Source organism: Camelus bactrianus, chromosome 6 (genome assembly GCF_048773025.1).
Source record: "Camelus bactrianus isolate YW-2024 breed Bactrian camel chromosome 6, ASM4877302v1, whole genome shotgun sequence".
In the NCBI taxonomy this organism is placed as follows: Eukaryota; Metazoa; Chordata; class Mammalia; order Artiodactyla; family Camelidae; genus Camelus; species Camelus bactrianus.
This window is the reverse complement of record NC_133544.1, coordinates 89,246,887-89,260,465: the sequence shown is the minus strand read 5'-3', so window position 1 is coordinate 89,260,465 and position 13,579 is coordinate 89,246,887. Positions and strand designations below refer to the sequence as shown.

Here is a 13,579-nt window from a genome sequence, read left to right as displayed (position 1 = left end):
CTTTGTATTTGTTTATTTGTTTGTTTGGTTTTGGTTTTCTTTTTTAGATTCCACATATGAGCGATCTCATATGGTATTTTTCTTTCTCTTTCTGGCTTACTTCACTTAGAATGACATTCTCCAGGAGCATCCATGTTGCTGCAAATGGCATTATGTTGTCCGTTTTTATGGCTGAATAGTATTCCATTGTATAAATATACCACATCTTCTTTATCCAGTCACCTGTTGATGGACATTTAGGCTGTTTCCATGTTTTGACTATTATAAATAGTGCTGCTATGAACATTGGGGTGCAGGTGTCATCCTGAAGTAGGGTTCCTTCTGAATACAAGCCCAGGAGTGGGATTCCTGGGTCATACGGTAAATCTACTAAGTGGTGGGGTTAGGACCTGGACTCAGGTCTGCCCTTCAGAACTTCAAAATCAATGACCTCCTGTTTGAAGTACCGTCTCCAGTTCCTCTAGTTGTGAATGCCTGCTCCCACCCAGGAGGAAAAGGGAGTGTCCGCTTCAAAACACTCACAGGAGAATCTGGTAGCAAGGAAGCCAGCCGGTACTACCGTGGTGAAGAAGCCCGGTACCAGTGACCTTCCATGCGGGTTAGAACAACAAATGCTTCCGCAACGGATGACCAGGAAGCACCCTGACCCACCATCCTCTCCTTCATGGGGTGAATGAAATACTGCCCTGTAGGCCTGAACTTCACCATCCCTGAACTTTTTACAGTTGAACAACACGTGTTCCTTTCCTAGGATTACTCACAAAAATTCCAACTTTAAAAAAGAAAAAAAGATCTTGATGAAGAGGCAAATGTTGTCTGAGTTCTCTCAGTCACCAGTAACACTACTTATCCTAGTAACTGGGAACACGGGTGTAACACTAGTAACACCAGCTTCTATCACCGCCACACAAGGCTATCAAAATGTGTCACACGTATCCAAGGAAGGGAAATTCGGTTACTCTGTCCCTCAGACGCCTGCCTTGTTAGCATACCCATCTGAAGAAGCACTCAGTGCAGTTGGAAACTGGCAAATACAGAGACTGGCTCTTCTGAAGTATGAAGAGGCTGGACAGCTAAACAGTACATCACACCAGCCACCTTTGCCACTCTGGTGCCCAACGTCACATAGACTGTCAATGAGACTGGCTCACGGGTGACTTTCATTTGGAAGTGAGTGACGGGGGAAAATGGTGCCGGAGCCAGTGCTCAGGTCCTGGGCTCCTAAGTCAACAGCTTTCCACAGCAGCAGCCAGGGCAGCTTTCCAGAACCCCGGCAGGAGATAATGGGTCTGAAGGTGGGGTGGGGCACATCCTGCAGGCTTAGCCTCAAGCAGATTCCTCCAAACCTTCCAAGGATTCTGGAAGCACTCACCCCCTGGATTACGTCTACTTCAGCTTTAACTCCCTAGAGTGGATTCTGTGTCTAATACAGGAAATGTGAGTAATCACAAGAAGCTCATCACTTTTACTAGTTTATTAAATTCATAAAATATTAGGTATAAAATACTTAGCCACAAAGGATAAAGGAACAAACTCTATTTTAATTATATTTCAATACGATAGCATCTGGGCCAGGGTAATTCACATACACCGTAGTATTACACAATTTTACAGACCTAAACCTACACGGTAATTCACCTCATTCATAAACATGAGATAACTTGACCTACTTTCTAATATATTCAGCTCCTTCTTGTCTGCATTAATCCGCAGTGACATTTTAAAAGTTGCCCTAATAATTTCCATTAAATGAAAATGCATTTTTCATTTATATCATCTTTGATTATCCTCCCACAAACAAAATACTGTTTTCTCAACAGTTAGCCTGCAAATGTCACAGGGAACAAGATGTACAGTTCAGCTGATACAGAAGGTCCGCCACTGAATTGGGCTCAATGCTGGGTTTCTTGATGGGGGATGAGGGTGGATGGAGGAAGAACAGGCAGAGAACAAGACAATTCTGCCCAAGTCCACACACTGTGGGATGGTGGGTTTGGCTCTCTCTTTGTATATAACCTGTGGCATATTATACAGCACAGCTTTTAAAAAGAAATATAATTCCATATCAAATAACGTAACGCTTCCCAAACAATATAATGTGTCCACACATCCCAATAATTCTCCAATCTCAAGTAATAAAGAAAAGAAGAAATCAACTTCTGTTCCCACAGCCACCTTCCAACTACATCCATGTTGTGACGATCAACAGCCTCCTGATGGAACCTGGGTTCCATCTTCTGATGAAGCCCTCTTTAATCTACTCGCTAATCATTTTGAGCAGATCCTACCGTGTTCAAGAACTTCCTCTGGCTTCCAAAGGTTTGCGAACTATAGCCCACAATTAAGAATGTTTTTTACATTTGTAAATGATTGGGGGAAAAAATTTTTTTAAGAATTATATTTCATGATACATGAGAATTTTGAAATTCAAATTTCAATGTCCATGAATCTAGTTTTACTGGAACGCTCTTATTTACAAGTTCTCTATGGCTGCTTTTTGCAGTCCAACAGCAGAGTGGAGTAGCTCCAACAGAGGTGACAGCCTAAAATACTGACAACCTGGTCCTTTACTGTAAGGGATCGCCAACTCCTAGCCTGGGGTATAGAATCCACAGCCCGTGGCTGGCAATGCAGGTCATGGAAACCTGGATCTAACCAAACTTCCTAAGCCTTATTTTCTTCTACTTAAAGACGTAACATCTATTCCACTGAAACGTGCTCCTCCATTTCTCCCAAACGTAACTCCCTTTCCTTCCTTGCCTGCTCCAAGGCTCTGTTCAATCCCCACAGCTTGTAGATGTCCTTCTCCCTCTTCATAAAAGGAGTCAGATCGTACCTACACTTAATTTCCATGTGACTACAAAGAAAAATGATTTAGGAGTACCCAAAGCTATAATAGTGCTACTATATAATACCTATTATTTAAGTATTAATGTATAATAAAGATAATGGATTTTATATAATAAATAACACTACTTAAAAGATGAGAAACACCCCAATGTCCAGCACTAGGGCAGGATGAGTAAGTTCAAGTCAGTCCACACAATGGAGGACGGGGCAGTTTTGCAAAGGGATGAAGATGATCACTGTGTACCACTATGGAACAAGAGCCAGGATAGAAAAAGTGAAAAAGCTAGATGTGGAGAAGTGGGCACAGCAGATGATTATTTACCTAAGAAGGGAGTGAGGTATCAACATGAAAGCATGCATCCACTTGCTGATATATATTTTTAAAGGGTGCAAGGAGAAACCCTATTTTTTTTTTTTCAATTGCCGCAGAGAGGGAGGGAGGGCAATAAGACGGAGAAGGGACTGAGGCAAAAGCAAACACCTCTGAATATGTAAGCCCTATGTTACGGATGAGACTTGGAAACCTTGACAATATTGTGCAACATTATCTAAATTGAATTTGAAAAAAGGAACTCCAAAAACAAACAAACAAAAATGAAACCAATGAACCTAACTATGTATCCAGCTGGTGGCACAATCACAGAGAACTATCCCAAATGTCTTTAAAATACAGTCTGTTGTGTATATAGCATGAGACAAAGCAGATGAAAAAACATGGCGGTATCAGTGGACTGGAATTCCGGGTGGATAAAAGGCTATAGATATAAAGTTGATGAAGCTAAGTAAAGACCCTATACCCCTGAATTTCACTTGGCAATATTAGTATGAATTAATAATTGGTTTTATCTCTGTACACACACACACAAACATACAGACACAATATACACAAACACACAGACACAATATACACATACATGCATACCTATTTCCTAGTTCAGTTCACTGAGAGGATTTAGGAATAACAATAAACCCATAGTAATAAATATTCCTAGTTTCTACATCATGCCTTCTAAAAACTCAAAGGAACCAGGGCTCCTCAGAGAAGTAGTGGATCAAGTCTGGAGCACAAAATGGATAAGACAAGCCAGTAACATTGTGTCATACCAAGAAGGACACAAAAATACAAAAATACAAGTCATGTCAAAAGGACGCAGTAATTAGTTTCCACCGGTCAACTTGAATTAGTTTCCACTGGTCAAATATGGAGACTTTTAGTATCAATAAGAATATTAAATTGAAACATGTCAGCTACACTTACAGTGCAAAAAGAAGAAAACAAGCCCCCAAAAAATAAAACCTCAGATGTACTTTTAGACCATGCTGCCAGGGAAGTCACTGTTTTGAAAATAAAGGCAAAGTCTCAAGTGTTTATCCGGACTTCCCTATGTGAAGCTCAGAGTAAACAAGTAGTTGCGATTAAATTCCTTTTTATGTAAGTATTCTCATATATAAACAAGGAAAGAATGATTGATTTGGCATATGACTATTTTACAATCACTACTGAATTAAAGACACAGCAATACAACTCAATATCAAAAAAAAGACCCAATTAAAAAGTGGGCAGAAGAACTGAACAGACATTGCCTCCAAAGGAGAAATGCAGATAGTCATCAGGCACATGAAAAGATGCTGAACATCGCTCATCATCAGGGAAAATGCAAAGCAAAACCGTGATGACCTCACACCTCTAAGAATGGCCATCATCAAAAAGACCACAAATAACCAATGTTGGGAGGACGTGGAGCAAAGGGAACTCTTGTACACTGTTGGTGGGAATGTAAGTTGGTGCAGCCACTATGGAAAACAGTATGGAGGTTCCTCAAAAAACTAAAACTAGGACTACCATATGACTCAGCAATTCCACTCCTGGGTACATATCAAAACAAAAAACAAAACACACTAATTTGAAAAGATATATCCACCCCAATGTTCATAGCAGCATTATGGACAATTGCCAAGATTAAGGAAGCAACCTAAGGGTCCATTAGAAGAATGGATAAAAAAGATGGGGTGTACACACACACACACACGCGCGCGCGCACACACACACACACACACACACACACACACACACACACACAGGAATACTACTCAGCCATAAAAAAGAATGAAATGTTGCCATTTGTAACAACATGGATGAACTTGGAGGCCATTGTTCTAAGTGAATAAGTCAGATACAGAAAGACAAATACTTTGCGTGATACCACTTATATGTGGAATCTAAAAAAGACAAAAACTGGTGAATATAACCAAAAAAAAGGGCAGACTCACAGATACAGAGAACAAACTAATCATTACCAGTGGGGGAGGTGAAGGGGCAATATAGGAGTGGGGGAGTCAGAGGTACAAACTGTTGGGTGTAAGACAGGCTGAAGGATATAATGTACCACATGGGGAATATAGCCAATATTAGGTAATAATTGTAAATGGAAATTAACCTTTAAAAATTATATAAAAGTTTTAAAAAAATAAAAAATAAAAGACATAGGCACTTATTATCAATGATCAATAATATCACAGAAAGAGACTACCATGTATTTCTAAATGAAAATACACAGCCTATGATGCAGTCTCACCAAACAAAACAAAAGCCCATATATGCACCTGACCAAAACTCAAGATTTAACAAACAAATTACAGAAAACACAAGGAATAGAAGAACATGTTAAATGGCACCATGGGGGAAGCAATTATTAAAACCCAGGCTGTAGAAAAATCCACAGCATAGTTTTCAACCTCAGCACTACTGACATTTTCGACCAGATAGGTCTTTGTGATGGGGGCTGATCTGTGCATTATAGGCCTTCTGGCAGCATCCTTGGCCTCTGCCCACTAGATGCCAGCAGCAACCCCACCTGTGACAACAAGAATTGTCTCCAGATGGTATCAAGTGATGGGGGGAGGGACCATGCCCCCTGGAGAATCTCTGCTGTAAGGGACAAACAACCCAGTTTCTTAAATAAATCACAAGGGAGTTAAAAGGTGGAATGGTGACCTACAGATTAGAAGGGGATTACAGACATGTCAATCAACTACAACATGTAAACCTTATTTGGATCCTAATTCAAACAAATAAAAAAAAAATAAGACAGTTGAGGCAATGTGAACATTAATTTGCTATTTAATGATATAAAGGAGGTATTGGTGATGTTCATGTTTTTGGTGTGATAAGGTTTCATAGAAATGTTTTTAAATCCTATCTTTTAGAGACATAGAGGAAAAAATAACAAAATGTGCTTCAAAGTAATTGGTGAGACAAAGAAGGGTATAGTATACATGAAGTAAGACTAGCTAAGAATTAATCATCATTGAACCCGAGCGATGGGCACATGATTCACTATACAATTCCCTTCACTTCTGGGTATGTTTGAAAGTTTCTATAATAGAAAGGTATGAATAAATCAGTCTGGCTGGCAACTCCACTCCCATTTCTCTCAGGGAGCCCATAAGCCCCAGAATGACCGTGGGGGGGGGGGAGGAACTTATGGTTTCCTGGGCTTGTTCAGTTTCTAAGTGCCTCTTGGGGTCGGTCCTATCTGGATGCTGAGAGTAATTCTACCGTTCACAACATGGTCCTTAAACATGGGAGCCAACTACTTAGCTGCAAGACAGTCCAATGCTGGGAGAAAAACCCGCTAAGCTGTGCTAGACCGACCGGGAGCTAGGATTCGGGCATCTAATGTGGCAACTTCCTAAGGGATGTTCAAGAGTAAGTCTGTCTATAAAGGATTCTGGCCCTAAGTGCTGAATGCAGAAGTTCACCCCCAAGTAAGGTGTGACATTTCCTCATCCTGGAAGGAGCCCAAGCCCTGGAAGCTGCGGACCCACCTCTGACCTTCATGCTAGGCAAGAGAAAATAAACTGCTATCTTGTTCAACCTGCTGCTGTTTACAGTCTTCTCCACTATGAGCAGCAAAACTTACACCAATTAACCCGGAAATAAATTCTCCTTTCTCTTGGAAGCCTGCTCTACCCTATTAGAAGTCTCTACTTCTTCCTCTGAACTTCCTCTGCACATTTGTCAAAGACATTTGTCAAAGACGCCTCGGCACTGTGTTCTTCCTGGAAACTTGCAGACCAAACAGAACAGCCTCATTACATGCTCCAGAGCCAAGTTTTATTTCTGTCCCTCCTAGTTCAGAGTACTGAACACGTTTCCTCTGAATCCAAATTTCTGCGAACAGTGGCCACCAGGGAGGACAAGAGCCTCACTTCCACACAGCTTGTCCCCCATGCCTGCATTAAACTCTCCAAAGGGACAGCAAAACGAACTGAGAATCCTGCACGACCCAGACGCCTGGAGCCAAAAGTCCTCCTGCAGCGGAGATTGAGTCATTCTTCACTCCTGAGAGGTAAATAAACGGAAGAATATATAATGGACTGGGGATGTTTAGAATCAGGTAATTAAAAAAAATGACTTCTTAAATGTTACTTATTTCCTTCTCTTGCTGAAGGGTTGGGTTCTATCCCTGCCTTCTAAAAGCTACATTCCTAGGTTAAAGTTTGACCAAGATTTAAGTTGTCCCAAAGGATTTTTCCCCCTAAATCACTTTTGCCCAAGTATCACTTCACTATAAAACTGTGAAGATGAGTGATCTTTGTATAATGGAACCAAAAATGTCTCACACAGATTACAACTCTGCTTAGCACTCTTTCCTATCCTTACAATCAATCAAGATAAAAGTCACAAATTGCCAAGCCAGAATTAATCACAGCAAGATGATGGTAGGGGAATCTTGGACAGCTTAACACTATCTAATTTAAATGTGGAGACTCACCTTTGGTTACCAAAGCAACAAGGTAAAGATTTATCCCTATCTATTCATTTTTCTTTCTTTCTTTTTTTTTTTTTTTGGACAGGAAAGTAGGATTTATTGGTGGGCCTGAGTAAAGGAGGGGACAGCGCCAAGGCTCTCACGAGTGCAGGGCCCGCAATTTCTCCAGGGGGCCACAGTGAGGGATGTATTTGACCCCACAGTCATCTGGGATGAGCTGCTTCTCTGTCTTGTCTTCAAATTCATCTTCATTAAACTTGGGAAATCCCCACTTCTTGGAGATGTGGATCTTCTGGTGGCTGGGAAACTTGAACTTGGCCCTGCCTAGGGCCTCAATCACCTGCGCCTTGTTCTGCAGCGTGGAGTGAATGGACATGATGACTTGGCCATTGTGGACCCTGGCCACTGCACCCTGGGGCTTCCTAAATGCACTGCGCATACCTGGCTGGAGCCTAAGATGGGGACGGCATCCGGGCATGAATGTCCTCTGGGAAGGGCTGTCTCCAAGGTCGACGAGGGCAACCCATACAGAAAACAGGCTGCATACACTACTGAAGAGGCTGCTGTCTGCAGCCACTGCACACTGGGCCCGCACAGGGAGACGAGCACGGTCAGCTGAGCTGACTGCAGATGTTCATTCAGTCTGGATTTCACTAAGCCCAGATAGCCCCTCTGTAAGTAAACGAGGTAAGGCTCTCAAGATTTCCTTTCCATTCAGTACTTATTCGGGGGCATAAACATAATAGGTCAAGATGTTTGGAGAACGAATTCCACCGAGTAGCCCACGTTAAAGCCACCGCCTTGACCTAACAGAGGAACAAGGGGGAATTCCATGGACAGTCACCGACCTGTCGCTCAGAAAGCAGATGACAAGACCCCCAGTCGACAGTGGAGAGACTGCTGGTTCCACTGCTAAGGCTCCGCCTGGGATCTTCAAAGTGAGGAAAGCAGGCAGCCCAGAGAGGGGAGAATGCCAACACGGTGTGAGGAACCCAACCGCCATCCAGCTGGTCATTATCACAACAGTAACTCACTCAACACAGTTATAACAGAAGATTCGTGCAGACCACTGCATTCATGAGAGAAAATAAAGTGTTCAGAGTAAAACCTGATTGTCTTCCTGTCTTCCTAAAACAACTACCAAAACACAACTTACACTGAGGTCGCTAAATGAAGGACTTCAGGACTAAACGAAGGACACAGACTTCAGGCGCCAGATCAGCCACCACCACTGACAAAGCGCCTTTCCAACTCACCAGCGGGGCTGAGTATGAAGCCCTCTTTCTCACTTCAGACTCACAAAGGGAACCTCAGTCAGGAAGGATATACCATTTCCAGCCATTGTGTATGAGCAGCTCGTGGCCACACAGTGTGCCCACAGCAAGGCTGAGGCGGGGGACCAGAGCAGTGCACATTCTCCTGGAGCAGCAGGACTTTCTGGGAGGAGGATGGAGGTTGGCTGCAGAAAGCATGCAAGACAGCTCAGAGACAGAAGTCTTCTCTAGCCTACACAACTTCCGCTGGCAACAGGCCCCCAGCCTGTCCCAGGATCTAAGAGGCACTTCCCAGGGGAGACCTTCGAGGTTTCTCATTCAGAAGCTCAACTCCTGTATGTACAAAATGTCAGTAGTAACATCTGTTCCCTGGGGCTGGTGTGAGGCTATCAACAGACACCAAGCCTCTAGTCCCTGGGTACCTAACACGATGGGTCCTCATTAGATGGTGGCTAATTTCAAAGACCAGGCTACTGCCCCTTCTGAGACACCAGAGCCTGAAGCTGTGTTTCCAATAGTGGGAACAAACTTCTGGCCATCAGCACGGGCGTAGAGACAGGTGGCACACACAGAGACCACACTGTTCTCATTGAAAGGTGGAGGACGGGGTGCTGTGGGAGTGAGACCTCCAAAAATATAGTGGGTGCCCAGGAGAGATGGGAAGCCTGAGTCTAGGAAAACTTGAGGCTGCATTCAAGACAGCTGGTGCCACGTGAAAGGCAGAACCCACTCACAAGTGCTGCATGGAGGGAGCGTCGGTGTGAGGACGTCAGGCTCAGACAGGGAGGAATATCGGCCCTCCACACAACCTGGCTGCCATGGGAACGGCAGCCACCTAATTACAACAGAGAAAATGCTGCTTCTTGGTTTTAACATTCGCAGTCAAGTTACAGGTAAATCATGGAAGCCCTTACTGGGGTTAAAGAACAGAATGTAATTATTATCAACTCCGAGCATATACAATTAAAAGGTACAGCTCCCCGAAATGGAAAGGCCGGGTGGGAGAAGGGTGGCGGACAAGAAACAGTGTCTCTAGGAGACAGAGTAAGTATGGAAGAGGCCGCAGGGGCCACCTGAGGGTACAGCAGGAGGACCGAAAGCATGAATCAGCCGTCAAGGGGGAGGGAGAAGCGGACGGTCAGAACAAGCTAATCGGTGATCGCAAGACTCCAGGAAACTGCTTCTAAAACTGACACAGGGAGAAACGGTGCTGCAAGCAATATAGTTATACACGTGGAAATCACCAAAAGCAGCAAAAATGATCTGCAGAGGGGAAAAAAGTGGTTGCTTCTAAGAAGAAAGGCTCGTAAGCGAAGGAATAGAGCAAGTAAGATAACTTGTTCTTTCCATTAAAAGCTTTCTATAGTGTTTTCTATTTTTAGCCATTTGCATGCATTACTTTGACTGAATTTTTTTGTTTTAAATGAAAGATCCTCTATGAGACCATTGTTTAGATCACAGCAGGAGGATTTTCCTCCACGTCTACCAGGCCTTACAGTGGTGTGTTGAGAAGATTGCAGCTGGCCTTACCGTGTGTTTACTTTTTTTAAATCTTAGCAAAGTCATGTTTAAAATTCTGCAAGTGCACTAGTCATTTTATGGTTCTGGAAAGCTGTCCAATTCTGGTTTGTTGTAAACAGAACAGAAAGGCTGTGATGGTCATTTCAGATCTTCAAAATATGGGACTTAACAGCTAAAAAAAAGTCGTCTTTCAAGGTTCACATCCTATAGGAGAATAGTTAAATGCAGGTATTCCAGAGCCTTCGAGTCCATAAATCCAATCAGTTCTTAAACAGAAAAGGCTCAAAGCTTGAGTTCTCCAGAAGGGCTTTTTTAACTTTGAGAGAAATTAACTGCTGTGCATAATTAGCCAAAGATCTTAAAGAAACAGCACATTCTACAACACCCATGCATTAAGTTTAATTACAAAAAACAATCTGGAGATTGTTACTGTTGTTGTTGTTGGAAACACTGACCACGTACAGACAGCAGAATCAGCACCCCAACACATGGCTGGAAACCCTGATCAACGAGATGATGCTAATTAAGACTCCCAGCCACTCAGGGAGCCCACAGGGGGTGGCAAGTGGCAATGCCTACAGTCAACAAGCAGAGTCATCCAGAGAATCTAGCTAATGGAGGATGGCAGGGAGACAAGAGTGCATAACAGACTGCATTTTTAATGAAGAAAAGCAAACATAGGAACAACTTATCTTTTCTGACATCACAGCCTTGGAAGTGACTGATACAGAGTAACAAAGAGCTATACAGATCCTGCTTTGAATTTTACAGATTCAATACCCTCCCTAAATAGCACTGGGAACTAAAAATCCCCAGAGAGCCAAAAACAATGTTTTTCATTTAAAATCGGTTTTAAAATATTTTTCTTACCAGCCTGGAGGGAAAATGGAGATAAGTTCAGAATATCGCATTTATTCTCAGATCTGGAATATACCATGAGTCGTTAAGTTCCACACTAAGCAAATCATTTACCACGTCCTCCCCTGAATGTATTCTCCATCAATCTCTCTCCTGTCTCCCGCTTGCAGCCCTTTAAAGCACCACATTTACTCCTGTGATGCATGGCTGTCTCAAATTTTCAACTACTCATCCTTACAACATCTGACCCAGCATGGCCTGGCCTCCTGAAAGACTCAGAACATGATTGATCAATTACATTGTTCATTCTTAACATTTTATTCAAACTTGGACTCTCCCAGATCCTTTAAAGAAATTCTACTTCCTCATTTATGTCAAAAGTTCCTGCCGGCATTGTTTCATGACTTTAGACACTCCCAGAAACGTCAACATTTCAGATCATCTCTCATATTCCTGTAAGTTTAAGATAAATGTTTCTGCTGTGATCATCACTGTTATTTGATAGAGCTTTTTTTCCTAAGAAAGGGCAGGGAAATAAATATCCCTGGAGTGGAAGCAATCCAATCGAAGCATACAAATCAGGCAGTAAACCAAGCGTTGGGCTGACAGAAGGGAAAACAACCAGGTAAGTCTGTCCAATTTCATTTACGTTTCCCAGAAAACAGGAATGTTAAAACATAGGAAAGCCAGAACTCACGAGGGGCGGGGGTGGGACTCAAGAGGACTGAACCACCATGCTGCAGTCAACAAAGACCACGGTATGACGTCACAGAACTTTGAGAGGCAGTCAGGGCCAAGCAGGCGTCTTGAAACAGGTGGAACTGTTGCTCCTCTGTCACACTGTCTTACTGTCCTATTAACTCAGTCCATTATTGCCTCTGTCCTCCACCCATCCTACCCCTCAAACACAGCCCCACATCCCAAGGAGAGGTAAACAGGAAGTGTATTCTTCCATTCTCTACAGACCCATGGCATAAGAACCCATGTGGCACATGGCTGTCGGATCTGAAATGTGAACTGCATGGGAAAGGCATTCATCTGACTTGCTTCCCGTCCACTGCGCCCTCAGCCAGACTGGCCCACCTAGTGCCATCTGCAGATCCTCAAAGGACAACATCCGTGCCAAGACACCCAGATGAGCCCAGGGCAGACCAGCTCCTTTACTCCTCCCTATCCTGTGTGCATCTCACCCCACCGTCCTCAGCTCATAACTCTTGGCCATACCCTTGGCGCCCACCCAAACTGGCATGCCTCACACTTGGCATTTGCATTTACGTCCCTGGAGTTAGTCATTCAGGCCACCTGACCGCTAGCTCTCAGCATCCCCACGCGGCAAGCAGACACTTATCTGTCAAATACCACCCGGGCAGAGGCTGCCTATAGTAGTGTGAAGGGGGGATTCTGTACATTTTAACAGACAACTCAACATGCTGTCATGTTTTCATTTTTACATTGACTGCAAGGTGGCTCACAGCTAAATTTAACCTTCACGTGGATGAGCCATTTTTATTTGGGTTTCCCAGCAGAACAATACCCTATCTTTTGTCTGACCTCTGACTTCTCTTTGTTCAACCATGCTAGCTGTCACAGCATTTTCTGGAAATAGTGGATGTATAACTAGAGTATCTTTCCTTTCCTCAGAAGAATGATACAGTTTTAGACGTAGACAAGCCCTTAGCAGTGCCGCACCCCAGTATTTCCCAAACACCGGTCCCTAGGCCAGTGCTGATGAATTCATGGCTATCAGTCAGTGGTCAGGAGAGAAACAAGAAAGAGGATGGAAATTAAGAGCTTTTTCACAAGGCAAAACACATATAAATTTATTTATTTATTTATTCATTCATTCATTCATTCATTCATTCATTCATTCATTCATCTAATGGAGGTACTGGGGATTGAGCCCAGGACCTAAACATGCACTCTACCAACTGAGCTATACCCTCCCCACTAAACACATATAATTTAAAGTCAAATGTATGCAATTCCTACTTTTTTAGAATTGAAATATTTCTTCTTTCATGAAATGGTGTTGGTAGACGGTAGTTATTTTATTAAAAATCTTAATGACAAATTAAGTAGAGAGAGAATGCACATTAGATTTTTTTCCCTCTTCCTAAATAGCTCACCACCATCATTAACGACAAATTCTAAACACAGAACAGAGACTCCTGCAAATAGAGTGAACTCTCACGTACTTATCTGCTGTCAACCATTATGAACTATGTTTATGTAGAGCCCAAAATATCTAGTAAAAATTGGGCCTGAATTTTTTTTCCGCTAGTCCACAAATTCTAAAAGTGT

The 13,579-nt window shown here is 42.9% G+C and overlaps 1 protein-coding gene and 1 non-coding gene across 9 annotated transcripts in view; both read right to left on the bottom strand.

Moving 5' to 3' along the window:
- TLN2 (talin 2) overlaps window positions 1-13,579 on the bottom strand; it is a 395,955-nt gene that overhangs the window by 218,138 nt on the left and 164,238 nt on the right. The window lies entirely within an intron of this gene.
- Window positions 8,121-8,255, bottom strand: LOC123612654 (small nucleolar RNA SNORA70). The gene has a single exon (XR_006719946.1). It is a non-coding gene; the product is annotated as a small nucleolar RNA SNORA70 (small nucleolar RNA).